This window comes from Rattus rattus, chromosome 9 (assembly GCF_011064425.1).
Source record: "Rattus rattus isolate New Zealand chromosome 9, Rrattus_CSIRO_v1, whole genome shotgun sequence".
Classification (NCBI taxonomy): domain Eukaryota; kingdom Metazoa; phylum Chordata; class Mammalia; order Rodentia; family Muridae; genus Rattus; species Rattus rattus.
In genome coordinates this window covers 54,908,859-54,916,509 of record NC_046162.1, presented here as the reverse complement: position 1 = coordinate 54,916,509, position 7,651 = coordinate 54,908,859, and the positions used below count along the sequence as shown (strand labels likewise).

At 48.9% G+C, this 7,651-nt stretch overlaps 2 long non-coding RNA genes across 2 annotated transcripts in view; one reads left to right on the top strand and one right to left on the bottom strand.

Moving 5' to 3' along the window:
• LOC116910189 overlaps nucleotides 1-3,022 on the bottom strand; it is a 5,910-nt gene extending 2,888 nt beyond the window's left edge. The window contains exons 1-2 of the long non-coding RNA XR_004389141.1: nucleotides 2,693-3,022; nucleotides 2,131-2,271 (exon numbers count right to left, since the gene is read on the bottom strand). This is a non-coding gene — a long non-coding RNA (uncharacterized LOC116910189). The remainder of the gene's footprint in view (nucleotides 1-2,130; nucleotides 2,272-2,692) is intronic.
• Nucleotides 3,023-4,329: 1,307 nt separating this feature from the next.
• Nucleotides 4,330-7,228, top strand: LOC116909793. Its single transcript, XR_004389097.1, has 2 exons — nucleotides 4,330-4,709; nucleotides 6,942-7,228. It is a non-coding gene; the product is annotated as an uncharacterized LOC116909793 (long non-coding RNA).
• Nucleotides 7,229-7,651: the final 423 nt, after the last annotated feature.

Sequence of the window (7,651 nt, the reverse complement as noted above, 5' to 3'; positions counted from 1 at the left end):
AAGGGCTGTGTTTGATGGAGGGGGCCTTAAACCAGAGTTAACCCCTGTTCCAGAATGGCCTCCTCCTCCATCCCATCAGGTGCTCCAAGGAGAATTTCAGCGACCCGGGGGTCTCACTGAACTCTTCTCCCAGTAGAAACGAAGCATGAGAGGACTGAAGCATTCTGGGAAGTTTTTGAATATACGGTGATTCTAGCGGGAAAATTAGTCCTAGACAGGAAGATCGGTTGATCTAGAGGCAACCTGTGGCAGGCCAGAAGCTGGCACGAACAGTTCCTTGGATAACTGCCTCACAATTATGGCTGCAGCGCCCCCTTGTGGACATCTTACACACTAGTAAACAGATTAGTTTTACAGCTGGAAGGGAAGCGCTCTTTCTTGGGAGACAGTACTTCCTCCACAGTTTTGTTGACTAGAGAAAAGGAGGTATACGCTCAGGGTTTCGCAGGAGGAACTTTGGACTTCTAGCCCTCCTGGGTTCTAACTCTTGCCATACTAACAGCTTACTCCTCTTTGTTGCTATAGGAAGGCCAGGGAGCAGTCTGGGGGGGTGGGTTCTGTTGTGTCCAGACTGACTTGGCTCTCGTGATTTTTCTGGCTAGGGTAAGGCTAGGTCAGCAGGCCAGAGAAGGAGCTGGGGGCGCGGAAGAAACCTGCCTGGCTGCAGAGTGTCATGTCTCCTTTGACCGCCAGGGGGTGCTCTGGAGCTGAGCTGAGCTGAGCTGAGCTGAGCTGTTTCAGCTCTGACTGCATCTGGGAGGACAAGGAAGCTTTGCAGCCTGAGGACAAAGGGCGTGTGTTTTATCAGCTGGCTGCCCTTGCGCAAGGCCCTCAGTCTCTCTGCAAATGTTTCTCTTACCTAGTTTTGGAGGCCCAGAAGGAAGTGTAGTTTGGCCTAGGGGCTTGCAGGGTAGGTCTATGAGGTGAGCCTGTGAAGAGGCCAGCGGCTAACTGCGTCTGAAGGTTGGCCTCTAAAGTGGATATGACTACCAAACGCACATCCCAAGACCAGGCCACCAGTAGATGACACAGTCTATGCTTCAGGGCTTTGGACTCTAAATACTGTCTTTTCCCTTATAGTTCTCCTGAGTTTGCTTAGGGAGTACTGAAGGTGGTGGAGGGAAGGGGTGTTATAAACCCCTGAGCCTCTGTTTTCTCATCTGTGAAGTGGGTGGTAACCATTTCTCCTGGAAAGCCTCGCGATAATGCGCACGTGTTGTGGCTGTAAAGAGACAGAGAGTAGGGGTCAGGGTAGCTAGTTTTTTCCATGTGGGCTCACTGCTGGAGATTGGGCTGGGGCAGACAGACCCTGCTGTTAACTCCCTGAGGCAGGTAGAGAGGTTACCAGTGGCAGTGCCCTGGACCAGAGTGCTGAGAGTGAGCGGAGCTGGGCCTTGCTAAAAGCGTTCAGATGGCCAGGGATTAGTGTAGCACAGGGATGGAGCTAAGAGGGGCTGAGGCCTGGCAGGGTGAGGGAAAGGGCAGTTAGGAGGGGTGAGGGATGAGTCACTCACCCAACCCCCAGCTCAGCTTGGTGGGATGCGGAAGGAGTGAAGAGGCCTGGCTGCCTGGCAGTACCAGGTGGGTGCAGACAAGCCAGGTAGGGAGTGCAACCCTGGGGAAGGACATGGCACCCTGCCAGCCACACCCACTGGCCAGGCCCTGCCCTACCCAGTTGAACCTATAGGGTGGGGGTTGGGCGAAGGAGAAATGTAGCCCAGGAATCTCAACCTGTGAGGCGGTGTGGGGATCTGAGGTGGGGGCTGGCTGCTTTCTTCTTCCTGTTTTCTCTGAACCCTGCCTCAAGGCCTTAAAGCTGGATATGGAGGAGATATTCACAGTGGCCCCCCTACCCCATCTAAGACGTAGGCTGCCTGTGTATCAGGTTTGGTGGAGATTTTCAGACACACTGGTCCCATTGGGACTAGATGGATGCTTAGGGTAGCTGAGTGGGCTGGGAACAAAGCACATCCCATCGAGATGTAGAGAGCAGTAGGGTCAGCAGAGGACAACACCCAAGGGGAGCTCAGATAGGGGTTCAGAGGAGGAAGGGAGTCTGGGTCCTGGGCAGGGGCTTATGTGGGAGAAGAGGCGCTGGTCACATGCTACCACAAACCAAGACAAACTCACCATCACCTTGTTTTCGAGATGGGTTTCTCTTGAATCCCGGAGTGCCATCAAATTCTGGATCCCCCTGCCTCGGGTCAGCCTTCCGAGTGCTGGGACTGCCGGTGTGCCACCATGGTTATTTCAAACTTGCTGCCTCACAGTCTGAAATGAATTGCATGGTTAAAATGAAAGCGTCGCTAAGAAATGCCTTCCTTCCTTCTGCAGGCCGAGGCAGGGAGGACTGAGAAGCCAACTTGGTGGTTAATCTCAACTGTCAAGTTGACTGGATTTAGAATCGACCAGAGGGCAGGGTTTATGGTGTGTCTGGGAGCTCGTCTCCAGAGAGGTGAGAAGTGACAAGACCCATTCTTAACACAGGCAGCACCATCTGGAAGGGTACGGTCCAGGATGCAAAAGAGACATCGTGTAGCAGGCCCCCAGACCTTAGCATAATTAACTCCATGGTGAAAATATCACTCAGGCCATAAAACTGGGCACGAAGACAACACCACTAGCCAAAATGAAGACAAAGACCTAATTCATTAATGCCCACAGTTCTGGGAAAGTTTCTAAATGTACTAACCTTGCCTTTTGGCTTTTGTAGTTCTGCTTGATTAGCTGTTCTTGTTAACTGGAGTTTGTCGGTCCAGGATACTCCAGGATTTTTGTGCTTAAAGGCTCACCCTGAGAAAGGCTCGGGGTTACCCTGGCATCGTGAGACCTGGTGTAGTCACCAGTCGGCTGATGAAGGCTTTCTATTAGTTTAAACCCATGTCTGAGTAGTCTTGTCCAGTGGATATCCCACAACAGTGGAGTTGAGCAACAGCCCTCAGCTCTCTGGTTCCCTACTGTGGATGGGCTGTGACCGCCTGCCTGGTGTTCCTGTCGCCATGACTTCCCCGATACGGTAGACTGTCCCCTCAAACCTTGAGCCAAAAAAAAAAAAAAAAAAAATGCTTCCTTCGCTACAGGGCTTCGGCTGTGTATTTTGTCATAGCAACCAGACAAATAATGATCACAGCACTTCCTTGTTTACCCAGTTTCTAGGCTGCTTGGAGTCTTTCCTTGACTGGAGGGCCGGCCTTTCTGCAGTGTATCATCTCGCCTCTGTTTCCATGATTCTCTTCTTTCTGATCTCGATGGTCCCATCTTCGTCTCACAAGACCTTGTCCCTACATTGCACATAGCCAGATAGTTTACCTCCTACCTCAGGACATTTAACTTAACCACCTTCTCCCAAGTCCCCTATGGGCCCATCCCATGCAGAATGGTGAAGGTTCACTGCTGACTTCCTTCTCAAACAGCCACGGAAGGTGTATATTCACGGGGCGCGTGCACCTTTGGAGGGCTGCTCTTCTGCGGGTGGCATCGGAGGTAGGCACAGTTAACTCGTGGGATGCCCACTGCTGGCGGTGGGGCCAGCTGAGCAAAGACGGGGTTTGAGGAACATAAGTGGCCCATGCCAGCTTCCGTGGCTGACTGCAGTGTAGCCAGACTGGCCTAGAACACACGTGCAATGCTTCTGCCTCAGTCTTCCAAATGCTGGGATACTTGGGAGAGAAGCTATGTCTGGGGCCACAGAGGTGGGGGCGGTGTGTTTTGAAGGAGGAAGGGGGCCACAAGCTACAGACAATGCAGGGGGCTCTGAAGCTGGGAAGACGATCCTGTGAGGTGCCCCTGCTCCAAAGCCTCCTTGAAGGGCACCTTCTGAAGACACCATGATTTTAGCCATAACCTGACTGGGGTTGGTGTGTTGGGTGTTGAGGGTGTCACTGTTCAGTGCTTATCCGTCCCTCTCATTCCTGTCTCTTCTTCTCTGGGTTTGATCCTTGTCATTGTCTACCCCAAAATGTCTTCCAGTGTCGCCACCGCTGACAGGCTCAGAGGCAGCGCCACCTCTGCCTTCACCCATCTTAGGCTCTAATGCTCGCCCAGTGTTTGGATCCTGAGTTGCCTCCGAACACCCCATATTCTTTCTCCATGCGAGGCTGCCCAGCCCTGCACGGCTTAGGGATTGAACTGACAGAGGTGGCAGGGGAATGAGGAAAGACAGACACACAGACACATGTACAGAAAAGGCAGGATGGTGCAGCTCCAGCTCACTCTGATGGAGGCCAAGATGACCTGGAACCTCAGGGAAATTATTATGTATAGGACGGGGGGAGGAGTTAGCTAGTCTCTGCAGGAGCGTCTCTACGTGAGTAGTGGCAGGCTCTGTAAACGTCTGGGAGGAGGAAGGTGATCTTCCTACAATGTTAAAGTTGACGCATGGACGAGAGGAAGGCTTTGCCAGTTCCCGTGGAGCTGAGGAATTGGGGTTCTCCATCAAGAACACACAAGATGGATTCCATCTGCTCCTTGCACATTTTCTTAGGGTTTCTTCTCCTTCCCACACCAGGCTCCTTTAGGAAGACTGCCTTCTGGGGGGGGGGGTACCAGGCTTTGCAGAAACATCCACCTCTGCTGTTTGGTTTGTCTCTTTTAGCATGAGGGACACGTGACATTCGGTGTCTGAAGCAGCTATCAACTGCTGAGGCTGACTGTGGGCCAGGCACCATTTTATCTATGATTGTTTGCTCAGCTCCCTCAAACCCTGCAAGGTCAGTATTTTTAGCCCCATTTTAGAGATGAGGAGTGAGGCTGTGTGTGTGTGTGTGTGTGTGTGTGTGTCTGTGTGTCTATATGTGTGTGTCTGTGTATGTGTGTATATGCGTGTGTGTATACATGTATGTGTGTCTGTGTGTGTGTATATGCGTGTGTGTATGCGCGTATGTGTGCATGTGTATATATGTGTGTCTGTATGTGTGTCTATGTGTATGTGTCTGTGTCTGTGTGTATATGCATGTGTGTGTATGTGTGTGTATATGTGTGTTGTGTCTGTGTATGTGTGTATATGCATGTGTGTGTATGTGTGTGTGTATGTGTGCATGTGCATATGTGTGTGTGTCTGTGTGTGTGTATATCTGTGTCTGTATGTGTGTCTATATGTGTGTGTGTCTGTGTATGTGTCTTATGCATGTGTGTATATGGGTGTGTGTGTGTGTGTGTGTGTGTCTGTGTGTCTATATGTGTGTGTCTGTGTATGTGTGTATATGCGTGTGTGTATACATGTATGTGTGTCTGTGTGTGTGTATATGCGTGTGTGTATGCGCGCATGTGTGCATGTGTATATATGTGTGTCTGTATGTGTGTCTATGTGTATGTGTCTGTGTCTGTGTGTATATGCATGTGTGTGTATGTGTGTGTATATGTGTGTGTGTCTGTGTATGTGTGTATATGCATGTGTGTATGCATGTGTGTGTGCATGTGTGCATGTGTATATGTGTGTCTGTGTGTGTATATGTGTGTCTGTATGTGTGTTTATATGTGTGTGTGTCTGTGTATGTGTGTATATGCATGTGTGTGTATGGGTGTGTGTGTGTGTGTGTGTGTGTGTGTGTGTGTCGTGCTAGTTTCCAGGATACAGTTTTAAGTCAACAGTGACTCTCCTCATACCCAGACGATTTTGAATCCAAGGCATATGGTGCTAATCCTGGGCTGTGCTGGCTTTGTCATTGCCCATAGGTTCTGGGGAGGAAATTGAAGCTCAGGGAGATTACATAATAGGGCCAGGCTAATGAGTGACACTTAAACCAGGTGTGGTGCACTTCAAAGGTCAAGCTTGTGACTGCCTTTCCACACAGTGACTTATTAATTTCAACTGCTATGCTGTATGGCCTTGGCTTTAGAGCTCTTTCTCCAACCTCTAATTATTTAACTTGTGGGGAGCTCCCTGGGGTCTGGACCTGCATCCTTCTTGTCATTGCCATTGTCATTCTGTATCTGGTGCAGGGACCGGCTCAGAGCGCATGCGCATCTGGCAGGGGAGCCAAGGGCAGGACACGGGTGGTACTTCCTGTTCCTGTCTATGGGAGCTGCTCTGGGAGTTCCCTGCAGCCACTCGATCCTGAGGAGCTGAGGCTGTGAACTCTGTGAGTCCAGGCTTGGACCCCTGCACAAGCCTCATGTCCCATGGGAACATTTGAGCCTGGTGTAGGGGTATAATCCAGAAATCAGGGGGCTGAGGCAAGGGAATCAAGAGTTAAAGTCTAAGTCTAGCCTGGGCTACAGAGTAAGACCCTGTCAGAAAAAAAAGTAACCCGATAAAAATTAATTTGATTGAAATTGTCATTCCAAACATATAACAAGCATGGAAGTGATCATACATGTATAATATAATTCAGAAACGTAAAAATACAAAGGCTATACAGTAGAATAGTCATCTTTCTGAACCTAGTCTCCCAGTTCCTCTCCCTCAAACATTCCTGGGCTGCCACTTTCTTCAGTAGTCCTCTGAAGATACCTGTGTATTTACAGACATACATGGCCTCTGAAGATACCTGTGTATACAAACATGCTTGTCCACTGAAGATACCTGTGTATACAGATGTGCTTGTCCTGGGAAGGTAGCTGTGTATTTACAGACATAGATGTGTATACAGATGTGCATATAGAACACACATGAATGGTAGCCAACTCCAGGGGCCAGCAAGATAACTCAGCAGATAAAGGCGCTTGTTGCTAAGCCTGAAGACCTGTGTTTGATACCCAGGATCTACCTGGTGGAAGGAGAGGACAAACTCCTGTAAGTTGCTCTCTGACCTCCACATGTGTGATGTGACCGCCATAATAAATACAAAAAAATAGAGAATATCACGATTGGCTGTGTTGCCCCGCCAATCACCTTTCCGTTGCACAGAATGCATTCAACTCCTTTCCTAGGCATTCCCAGTCTTTGGCTGATCTGAACAACACACAGCAGTGACTATGGTTAGACACATGTCGCTTTGCAGAGGTACATCTGGGTGGATGGAAAATTACCTTTAGACATGGTGCGATGTCTCCATGGGCAAAGGTGCTTGCTGCCGAGTTCAACGACCTGAGTTCCATCCCAGGATCCACACGACAGAAGGGGAGACCCCACTCCTGGAAGTTGTCCTCTGACCGCCACACATGCGCCACGGCAAACCCCACAATAACTAATGTATTATTGTCATATATTGTATATAATATTATCTAATTGTACATACTATAGAATGAAAAATAAATAAATGTAATGCATTACATTTAACACTGAAAAGACTTATTTTCTTTTTTCGGTGTTAAATGTAATGCATTACATTTAACACTGAAAAGACTTATTTTCTTTTTTCGGTGTGTTTGTGTGAGTGAGTGCAGGTGTCCTTGGCGGTCAGAAGAGGGTGTCAGATCCCCCCCGGAGATGAAATTACCGTTTGTGAACCACTTGTTGTGGGTGCCATGCAAAAGCACCCTGTGTTCTTAACAGCTGAGCCATCTCTCCAGCTGATATCTAAAATATTGATACACACCAGGACTTACTATTTATATAATTATGCTGATTTTACCACAATCAGGTAATATGTGATGTCCAGGTTCCCAAATCCCTAATAAATTGTAGGCTATCTTTACCTCCCTTTTCTTTATTCTCCTCTTTATTTACTTTTGTTGTTGTTGTTTTCTTTTTTTCTTTTTTTCGATGTGG